The sequence below is a fragment of the Anopheles gambiae genome, chromosome X, assembly GCF_943734735.2.
Source record: "Anopheles gambiae chromosome X, idAnoGambNW_F1_1, whole genome shotgun sequence".
In the NCBI taxonomy this organism is placed as follows: Eukaryota; Metazoa; Arthropoda; class Insecta; order Diptera; family Culicidae; genus Anopheles; species Anopheles gambiae.
The window spans coordinates 4,917,354-4,927,238 of record NC_064600.1 but is presented as its reverse complement, the minus strand read 5'-3'; the positions used below and the strand labels follow the sequence as shown (position 1 = coordinate 4,927,238).

At 45.0% G+C, this 9,885-nt stretch overlaps 1 protein-coding gene across 7 annotated transcripts in view; it reads left to right on the top strand.

The window, feature by feature from the left end:
- Positions 1–8,315: 8,315 nt before the first annotated feature.
- LOC1272003 (disks large 1 tumor suppressor protein) overlaps positions 8,316–9,885 on the top strand; it is a 48,151-nt gene continuing 46,581 nt past the window's right edge. For 4 of the 7 annotated variants that reach the window (XM_061645714.1, XM_061645660.1, XM_061645691.1 and 1 more), the window contains exon 1: positions 8,317–8,504. The gene's annotated coding sequence lies outside the window, so the exon portion shown is untranslated. Of the gene's footprint in view, positions 8,505–9,885 lie in introns of all 7 variants that reach the window. The other 3 variants (XM_061645702.1, XM_061645680.1, XM_061645650.1) reach the window with 2 other exon arrangements.

Genomic DNA, 9,885 nt, shown 5'->3' with positions numbered 1-9,885 from the left:
TAGCGTTACGCGTAACGCCTGTTTATCACAAACCCAAGCAGCATTTTTGACCGTTTGTTTTTACCGCCGTGGATGAGCAAATTAATAGATTATCTTGCCTTAATATTGTTTATTTTTACATGATAATTAGAAAAGCAACAATTTTTGAACAATCATAAAAAAGAACGGCAATCGCTAATAAAGATAAAACTCATTGATAATTCCTGAGTAGAAATAAATTATAATATTACTATTAGGCTATCATTTTAAACAGCAATCAGAATTGTAGCAACTTCAAGTATTATAATTATAACAATCTTATCCATAATAAAGGGTTGCTTATAAAAATGATTATTTATTTATTTTCCCAGCTATTAATAAAGCAGGATATTAAAATGCATTCAAGTATTTATTAACTTCATTGGCCTCATTTTGAAATACAGCCCTCGCACCTAAAGTAATGTTTATGTGAAATGGCCAGAAATATAGATTGAAAAGGTAATAATTAAATTTCATATACATAATTTATTTAAAAATGTTTTTAATATTTTTTATTTTCTAATCATAGGAAATGTTACTGCAATTGAAAGCTTTTGGGGTGTTTATGAACTTCCTTATTTCAGACTTTTTTTCATTAATCATAGTGCAACAATGAAAAATATTAAACCTGTTATTTAAAAATTAAATCCCCTAGAAATCGATTCATTTTAAATCAATTAACTTTTTTTTCATCGCAATTTAAAATATTTTTTATTCAAATAATGTACACTAGTCGGTCGCCTGGATGACAAAACTGTAATAAGAATGCTGTTTGGGAATATTTTAAAGGATGTAACGCTTCTCCAATGTAACGTAGAGGGCTGAGCCTTACTTTTACCCGATCGTATTTCAATCGGTCCGGTCGCGCCGTTACACTGTTGTTGCGGTGTGTGTTGTTGCGGTTTGTGTCATGGGAGTTGCCAACAGGGGACGCTACTGCATAGAAATGTAGCGGGTTATTTTTTTATTTCAGCTAGCGCAAACATTTACGTAGAATAAAGATATAGAACAGAAGCACATATCACTGAAGATCGGATAATAAAACTCCGGGATAAAATTTACTTTTTATCCAGCTTCCAGCTCCAGCTTCTCTGGACCAAATCTCGCGAACAAACTGTACAGCGGTACACGACAGCAAGTTGCATACAACTTTTGCGGCATTTGCTCGTTTTACCTGGTCCTTAAGCAGTGATTCGAGGTATCGTAACAGTTGAAATATAATTTTGCTTCCTACGCTTCATTTGCCATGAGCAATATGGTAGTTTATGTATAAATAATAGTAAACTAATTTCTATTATAGATGAACACGATTTGAAGTCAAGTTTCAATTTTATACGATGTATGCGTGAAAGAACAGTGAGTTTAATTTCATAATGTAGATTCATGCGAGAATTCCATTTCGTTTATAAAACGTCAGCATTTTCAGCATTATTCATTATTCATTATTCAGAGCTAATTCACGATAGCTCTATTAGCAGCTTCACTTTCGCCGCAACAATGTTGCAAGGCTACATTTACCAGTGCAGTCAACAACTATCTACATACGAGCACAATTAGAGGCAGCATAGATCACAAATTTCGCTTGCAAAAATACACGGTAAACGGTAAAAAAAATACATATTTGTTAATTTTTCATCGAACGCTTTTAACAAAAAGCGAAAAAGTTTTTCGTTTATCTGGACTGGTAAAATTGCACCACCCTTCGAACGCTGTCAAACAACTTGCGCGCAAGCACCGAACAGTAGCGTGCAAGTGTTGAATTGAATTCGAAACTCACACAGTGTGGCTGAAACCATTCGCCGGGAAGTGAAAATTCATAAATTATTAACAATTTTGTTAATAGTCGGTCAAAGTCGTACAACGATTGTGGGAGCAAGAGCGAAACAAAAAGATGATTTGTGTACAAGCGTAAGGTTTTTTTTTCGAAACTTTTTTAACGGAAATTTTTAAAGAATTTTTTTAATGTAGAGTAAAAATACAGAATAGAAACTGTACAATAAAGAAACCAAAGTAAAGAATGTGCGACCTCTTTATTTACCTTATTTATTCCCGTCCTTTGTCGTCCCGTATGATCGAAATCGAAACATTCCTCGTGCACGTGCTGCTCAAGCGGTTCTGCTTTGAATTTATCTCATCCTTTCTCCTTTCCATCGTCAAATATTCTCTCGTGCTCTTTTACTCGCCACACCACATGCACACTTACCGTCGCTCCTTGTGTATGGCATCCTTTCGATTTGTTTCATATTTTTTTCTCTCTCTCTCTCTCACACACACAACCTGAAGGGATGCATTTCGAAACAATGGTAGGCATTGATAGGGAAAGGTGAAAAGAAACTTCAATCTTCCCTCATCGAAAGAGAGAACCAGAGTGTGAGAGAGCCCAGCGCTCGGAGAGTGTAGAGCAGCAAATCAAAGCCGTCCGTGTGACGTAAGCACCGGAGCACGAAAGGACGAGAAAATAGGAAAAACAAGAGCAAAATCAACACAGCAGCGTTGAAAAGTGGGTAAGAAACCGAACCAAAAGAACAGTGAGCAGTTTTCCCAACACTATGAGAGCGAGAGCGAGACAAAAGTTGAGCATCACAAAAAAAGTGCGAAAGAGCGCACGCGAGCGAGAGAGAGAGAGAGAGTGCCGAAAAAACGCGCGCGTGGTGAGCGATTTTCCTTCCAAGCCGGAGCCGCAAAGAGAGCCGAACGGCAAACGTCGACCCTGGTGTGATTATGAAATCGAGCGCGGGTTGCCGCGACGGGCAAGGTACGGTGGGTGGGCGATGCGAAAAGCCCGCCGCATAAGAACCGAGCGGGTTTTTCGGGCGCATTTTTGCGCAAAGGGACACGGCGTGCGGTCCCGTTGAAACGCAGCAGCAGCAGCAGCAGCGAGTTGAGTTTTCCCGTGTTTTACCCTGTGTGGTCTGTGCGCGTGACTGTGTGTGTGTGTGTGTGTAAGTGTGTCAGTTTTTTCTTTACTTGTAAGTTCAGCCTCCCCTCCCCCTCCCCATAGCTTTGCAATGTCGCCGAGTCTATTTATGCAACCGCTTTACGCAGCCGAACGAAAGGGCTGTGCGGCACGCATCACACACGGCTGGCGGCGAGAAAGAGATGGCGCAGGCGCTAGAAAAGAATCCACTGTGCGAGGAAGCAAACGAAGAGAGAGAGCGAGAGAGAGAGAGCGCGCGCGAGCGACTTGGTGCGGGTGGAAAAAGAAAGTGGAAAAACACACACACACACAATCTTTGAAGTTTCGGGCCCAAAAGACAACCTGCTCTTGAAGGTTGCCTAGTGTGTGCGTGTGTGTGTATGTGTGTGTGTCTAACGCTGCAGCGTTAAATTGGGGTGAGCCGACAGTTTTCCACCTGCTCGTTTGGGGGAAAATTCGGGAACAAAACGCAACACACACACACACACACACTCATAACGCACGCGACGTGTGGTCCGTTCGGATTGACCGGCTGCAGGCGGTCGCTCGTAATCGAACAGGGGACCCCCGGGGACCCCTCGAAAGGCTGTTTGAGCTGTGTGTTGTTGTCATTACCCTGCGTGTGTGTGTGTGTGTTCTTCAAGCGTCAGACGGGTGGAAAAACGTACGCTTTTCCTCTCACACATCGCGCGGCGTGCGGACAGTCTGCGTGTGTATTGTTGGCCGTGCGTTTTGTGGGCTGCTTGCGATAGGTAAGGGAGCGCAGTCGGTGCATCGACCCTTTTTTTTTTGCTCCATTCCCACAAACACAAACACACACGCACAAGGACATCATTGTGTGTGTGTGTGTGTGTGTGCCGTTGAGTTGCCACGTGATCGTGATTGTAATTAAAAGTTGCAATTATTTAAATCCAGCCCCGTAGGGTGGCACCGTGCCCGCTATTGTTTCAAACCCAACTCCCGAGAAGAATAAGAAGAGGAAGAAAAGGAAGAAGAAGAAGCAAAAAACATTCGAAAAAATAGTAATCGAACTGGCGAGCCTTTTTGCTCCGGAAAAACATCGTGCCAAGCGTTCAAAAATGTAGTAAAAAAAACAAAAAAAAACGGGAGGCCATGCAAGTGTGTGTGTGTGTGTGACTGTGTGAGTGTTGTATAGTGCTAGGTGTGTAGTTATAAGAAGGGTTTTGTGCGAAACAACAGAAACAAAAATCGAAGAAGAAAAAAAACGCACCAAACCACGAACCTTTAGTGGAAAAACTTCTATCAAAAACCATAAAACTGGAACAAGAGCCAGTGGAAGGGGGGAGGTGAATGGAAGGAGAATGATTTTTGGCGGTGTCCCTGCTCCATCCCACGCGTACTCTGTCTATCGCACTATCTCCCTCTCTCGCTCGCTTTTGCTCTGTGTTGCTCTCTTCTCCTCCATTCTCCATTCGCACTCCATCAACCAAGCGAACACAATCAAACGATTAAAATGGGCAATGAAGGGAAATTGCAGGTGGAAAACCCGCTTCTCATCCCTCCCCCGGCTACAGTGTTCACGACTTGTGTGGGTGTGTGTGTGCGTGCTTTTTTTTGTTTTGCTGTCTCGATCGGAAAAAAGTGTGCTTCACGTGCTGCGTGAAGCGACGATGGACGGGTGAAGGGGTGTGGGGGGGGGGGGGGAGGGGGGAATGGTGGCTTAGGGACATGTTTTATATTACCATCGTTCAACGTGCGAGTTGCCTGGGCAATGGAAAACCGGAGCCGAAGTGCATTTAAACGCTCCCAACGCTTCCGGTGACACCATGCGTGTGTGTGTGTGTGTGTGTGTGTGTGTGTGTGTGTGAGCAATTTAACGTGTTTCACTCAACTGGCACTTAGTTGCATTAGTGTACACGCAGCGTTTTTCTCATTTTTTTTTGCTGCAAATTCGGGGGGGTTTGGGTGGAGTTTTCCTTTTTTCCCATCGTTTTTAACGTTATTAGTACCCACACACACATACACAAACACACGCGTTGGATGAATCGATTCCAAAAAAAAATGTGAAGAAAGTATGGGGTAGGAGGGAGGACGCACGAAGAAAAGTGAGGTCGGAGGAAAGGAACACACAATCGATGATTGACAAACGATCGAACCGTGCGTAGCGCCTGAATGTATGCTATCAGCTGCTATCCGTGGCCATGTGTCCTGGCGAGAGGCGAGCGAGAAAAAGAGAGAGAGAGAGAAAGAGAGAGAGAGAGAGAGAAGGATAGAGAGAGGTAGAAAGAGAGAGAGAGAGAGAGAGAGAGAGAGAGAGAGAGAGAATGTATAAGAGTGTGCGCGCGCGCTTCCCTTTCTTCCTCTCCCCCAGCTCTTTCTTCGGTTTTCCCGTGAACGATTTTGTGCGTGTGTCTCTGTGTGTATGTGTGTGTGTGCGGGCATTTCCATCCGTTTTCCCGACTTCCCGCGCCCTACCTTCTCCTGTCCCCCTTTGCTCCCGAGGAGCATTCCGCAATGCAGTTTCGTACGGTTGTTTTCCCGAGCTGCGGGGGCCTTTTCCCTCTCATTCCCTTGACCTACTCCTTCTTCTTCTTCTTCACCTCCTCCTCCTCCTCTTCGTCCTGGTAGTATCGGTTCCAACTAAAACCAACTCACACACACACACACACACGCACCAAAAGAAACAGTGTGGTTAAACTTTTACTCGTCCACCGTTCGCCCCGTGGTGAAACTCCAACCTTTTCCCGCTGCGAAAGGTCCTGAGGAAAACGCTTAAAAGAAGAAAAAAAAATCGTTTGAAAACGCGACACGCTACATCAATCGCACTGTACTGAGCGAATGATAATGCGCGCGCTCTCGCTCTCCCTCTCTCTCTCTCTCTCTCTCTCTTGCCCTTTTTTGCTCAATGTCAGTGGTGCTCAACTCTTTCCTTAGTAATGTTTCGGTGATTGTTATTTGTACAGCAATTTGAAGGTCAAACACACATATGAATGAGAAGACTTTTTTCTGATCATAGCGCTACCTCTACGTACGTGGATGGGTAGATACACTGGTTTTTTTTTCTTCTTCGCAGAAACAACCAGTGCTTTACATTGTCCATTTTATAGAATTTTATAGAAATAAGAAGCTTATACGGACGATATTAGCTCAATCGTTTACTGGTCTTGGTTGAATTTGTAAACCAAGTGAAAAAAACGAGGAAAAACATCAAAAAGTTGGCGACAAAAGATTGAGAGAGCAGAGCCAAACGTGCATTACGTTCATATTTTCCATACGGAATTAGAGTTATTTCCATCCAAAACGATTCAAACTAACCATTTGACAATACAATTCTCAATAGTGTATTGTTGCGAGGGAAATCAGAAATTTATTTATTTTATGGTATTAATACCATTTGATCTCTCAATACGATTGTCAACACATTTTCTGATTGCATGCTCTATTTATTTATTTATTTATTTATGGAGCTTTGGTTTGGAGCTCTGGCGCTCTGACAGTTCAATTCCTCTCGGTACAGACACTACCCTGAGCATGCACATTTTCATTTTCTGATAAGCTTTCCTAGTCGTATGACATATCTATACTATTTATATCAAGAATTTATTAATTGGAATAGGGAAAAAATACAACAAAAAAAGAAAACAAACGCTCTTAAATAACCAAGAGTTGAACTGTGTAAAGCAGTGTATGCTTTGGTTCGAAACCTAAAACGCTGTCACTGTTCTATTTGGTAGTTACGTCCAGTGCTGCAAAATGTCATGAGCATCACGAGATATTCACCAAAGAGAACAATGAACATATGCGCGATAGCTTGATGATCATGGCTGATACTCAGTGAAAGTGCGTCATGACATGCCGACACATGACGACATGCGAGGGCTTGAGTCAACGACAATACTCTGACTCACAGGCTAAGCTTAATGCCGTCACATGCAGAATCTTGATGTTTTCTCGCTGTGAACAGTGCTGCCAAATGCCCCTGTTTCAGTCACCAACACTCATGACTGAAACGAAACTCAAATCAGCTCACGTACACAGCTGTCATGATCAGGGGTGAGACTCTAACAGTCGGTGGACCAACCGCATTCTTGGTGACATGTTTTGTAGCACCCAATTCTTGGTCACACACTTGGTCATGACATTTTCTGTCGGTGATAATCACGACTTTCTTGGAATATACTTGGCGTGTGGTACTAAGCAACAAAATGAGCATTCTTTCACACTCTGTCAGCTTTGATTGTCTGCCGGATGTCAAACAGAGCGAGAAAACGTGCTCGTTTTGTTTCTTGCAACCACTCCCACAACTATCGGGATGATCACCGGCTGAAACTGACGCGACCAAGTGGCTGATCAAGAGCATGTGATGGTCGCAACAACGTTTGGTGTCCCACCTCTGATCATCGCCGTAGAGCTCGTGACGCTGACATAATTTTGTTTCAGCCGGAATTTGTCATGACTATGACATTCTGCAGAATTGATCATAGTAAAAAAAATGTCATGACATAGTGACTGACCTAGCGTTGGTCGCAAAAATGTCACAAAGCATTGGTCACACCAATCGTTTTGAGTATCACCACTGATGATCACAATTGAGTACGTGATGCTGACATGGATTTTGTTTCAGTGATATATTTTATGACATTGGCAGGGATATATTGCAGCACTGGTTACGTCTGTGTGCAAACAAAACCTATGTATAAAAACAAGATAGAATGATCAGACTTTAAATTTCTTCTAAATGCATACTAACCCGTTTCATGCTGATAGGGAAGGATCCGGTACACATACATTTCAGGAAGTTTAAAAGAAGGAGACCTAACTACTTATGATGGTTACACACAGTGGGAAAGACAATTACCATCAGTGTAATTTGGAATTAAAATTTACTTTTAAATAAAAAGGTCCTCAAGCTGTCCAGTGAGATTTAAGACACCGCCTGGGAATTGTAAAACCTAACAAAAACAAAAATACCTAAAAAATACGTTTTTGACAGCCCCTGTTTTTTACTGCTTTTCCAATTCCGGCCGCTTTTCACGCTCTCTACGTTCACTCTTGCTTGCGTGCGTGCGCCCTCTCGCTGAACCTTTCTCTCGCTCTCTCCCTCTCTCTATCTCCCTCTCTCTCTCTCGCTCTCTCCTTCTCGCTCTCTCTCCCTCTCACGCACACACAAAATATCTTGCTTTCCCACGTGGGCCCGTATCCTTGGCGGTGCGCAGATACACACACATACACACAAACGCAAACACATCGTGCTGCAAACAGCCTATAACAGGCCGCTGCTGACGCTCGTAAGGATTCCCGCACAACCCCCGCGCGCGCATTTCTATCCATGTGTGTGTGTGTGTGTGTGTGTGTCTGCATCGGTTGTACGTGCGCGCGCGAGAGCTCGCAATGGGGGAAACAGGCACCGACGGCGGTTATTATTTAGTTGGGTCTTAGCAACCGAACCAACGCTCGCGCGAGGAAGAATCTGGCGCGGGTTTCGTTCCCGTGCATTCAGGGGGTCGGTCCCATTTTTCGCAGACACCTTTACAGCAATCGAGCCATCGGAGTCATGTGTGTGTGTGAGTGAGTGCGTGTGTGTGTGTGTCATGTATCTGTGTGTGATGTAAGTGTGTTCGCTCCTGCACGACACCCCCCCTGGGCCCAGCAAAACGCAACATTTCGCCCAAGAATAGCTCAAAGATTTGAAGTTGGAGGACACTAACCCACATCCCTACGATCCCAACGATACTGGCGAGTGGACCTATAAATCGGGTCGCAACACGCCTGCCGGTCCTCCGGGCCCGTCTTCGCGGCGCGTGTTGCCCCTCGTTCACCGTTTCGGGTGGTCTCGGATGGTCGTCAAACTTTACCAAAAACATCGATTTTGGTATCGGAAAAGCTAAAACCAAAACCACCACCAACTCCCGTCTCATCTGTCTCGGGTTTTTCTTTCTCTCTCTCTCTCTCTCTCTCTCTCTCTCTCTCTCTCTCTCTCTGGTACGGTGCTCCCACTGTACCGGCCAAGTGTTCCCGTTTTTGGTTTCTAGCCCCAAATCGGGACACTATCAACGGGGCAGGGCGTTGGAAAGAAAAACACTCGAAATCGATTTCTTCTGCCTTCTGCTTCGGCGGGGGGGTCTCTTTGCTTTCCCCCCCCCCCCCCCCCAACCGACCGACTCTAGCGTGCGTTTTTGACGGTGGTTTTTTTTCACGCCACCTCCCAGAGGTGGAGAAAGGGAGGGGTGAAATTGACTCTATAGATATGTGTTTATATTTATATTCGACGCTGACGCGGTTTCAAGACCCTGACGCGGCTTTGCGTGGTTGCGGATCAGCGCAGCGGGTTTTCGGGAGGAGTAAGTATTTTTAGTGCCCCCACCGCCAGTAGAGGGACCACTCACTCGCCTTACCCGTCGCGGGAAAGGGGGGGGGGGGGGTTAAAAATCCCATATCGAGTTCGGAACAGCCGAGTTGCCAGATGGGTATGTCGGCCACTGGCTCTTTTTCTTTCTCTCTCTCTCTCTCTCACACACAGAGGCGTCTTACTACCTATAGGAGAGGGGAGGAGGATGAAGCGGCTTCCTGAAGGGTTTCTTTGGCCCTCCGAACGTTGCGCGAGCTACACACACACACACATTAATGGCGCAGTGCGTGTCACCGAGCAGGCGAGAAACCCAAACTCCATTCAACACATCCCTCAGTGTGTCAGGTGTTAGACGACTCCAACAATGTGTGTGTGTGTGTCTGTGACCATCTCATTCTCGCCCCCCCCCCCCACTGGCCTTCTCGAGACGCCACAGCCGTGTGTAAATTATTAAATTTAAATCCAATCCGTCGTGCAGCCGAGTTGCATGCCAAGTCGCGATGGCTAAGGCGAAGGCGCTGGTCGGTGGTGTTTCGCTCTTGGCCAGGCAAGATAGCAGGCGTCAGCAGTTCGGCGGGGTCTCTCTCTCTCTCTGTGAGTGTGTAGTTTATCGTAGCAGTCAGGCCTATACAAAGCTTTC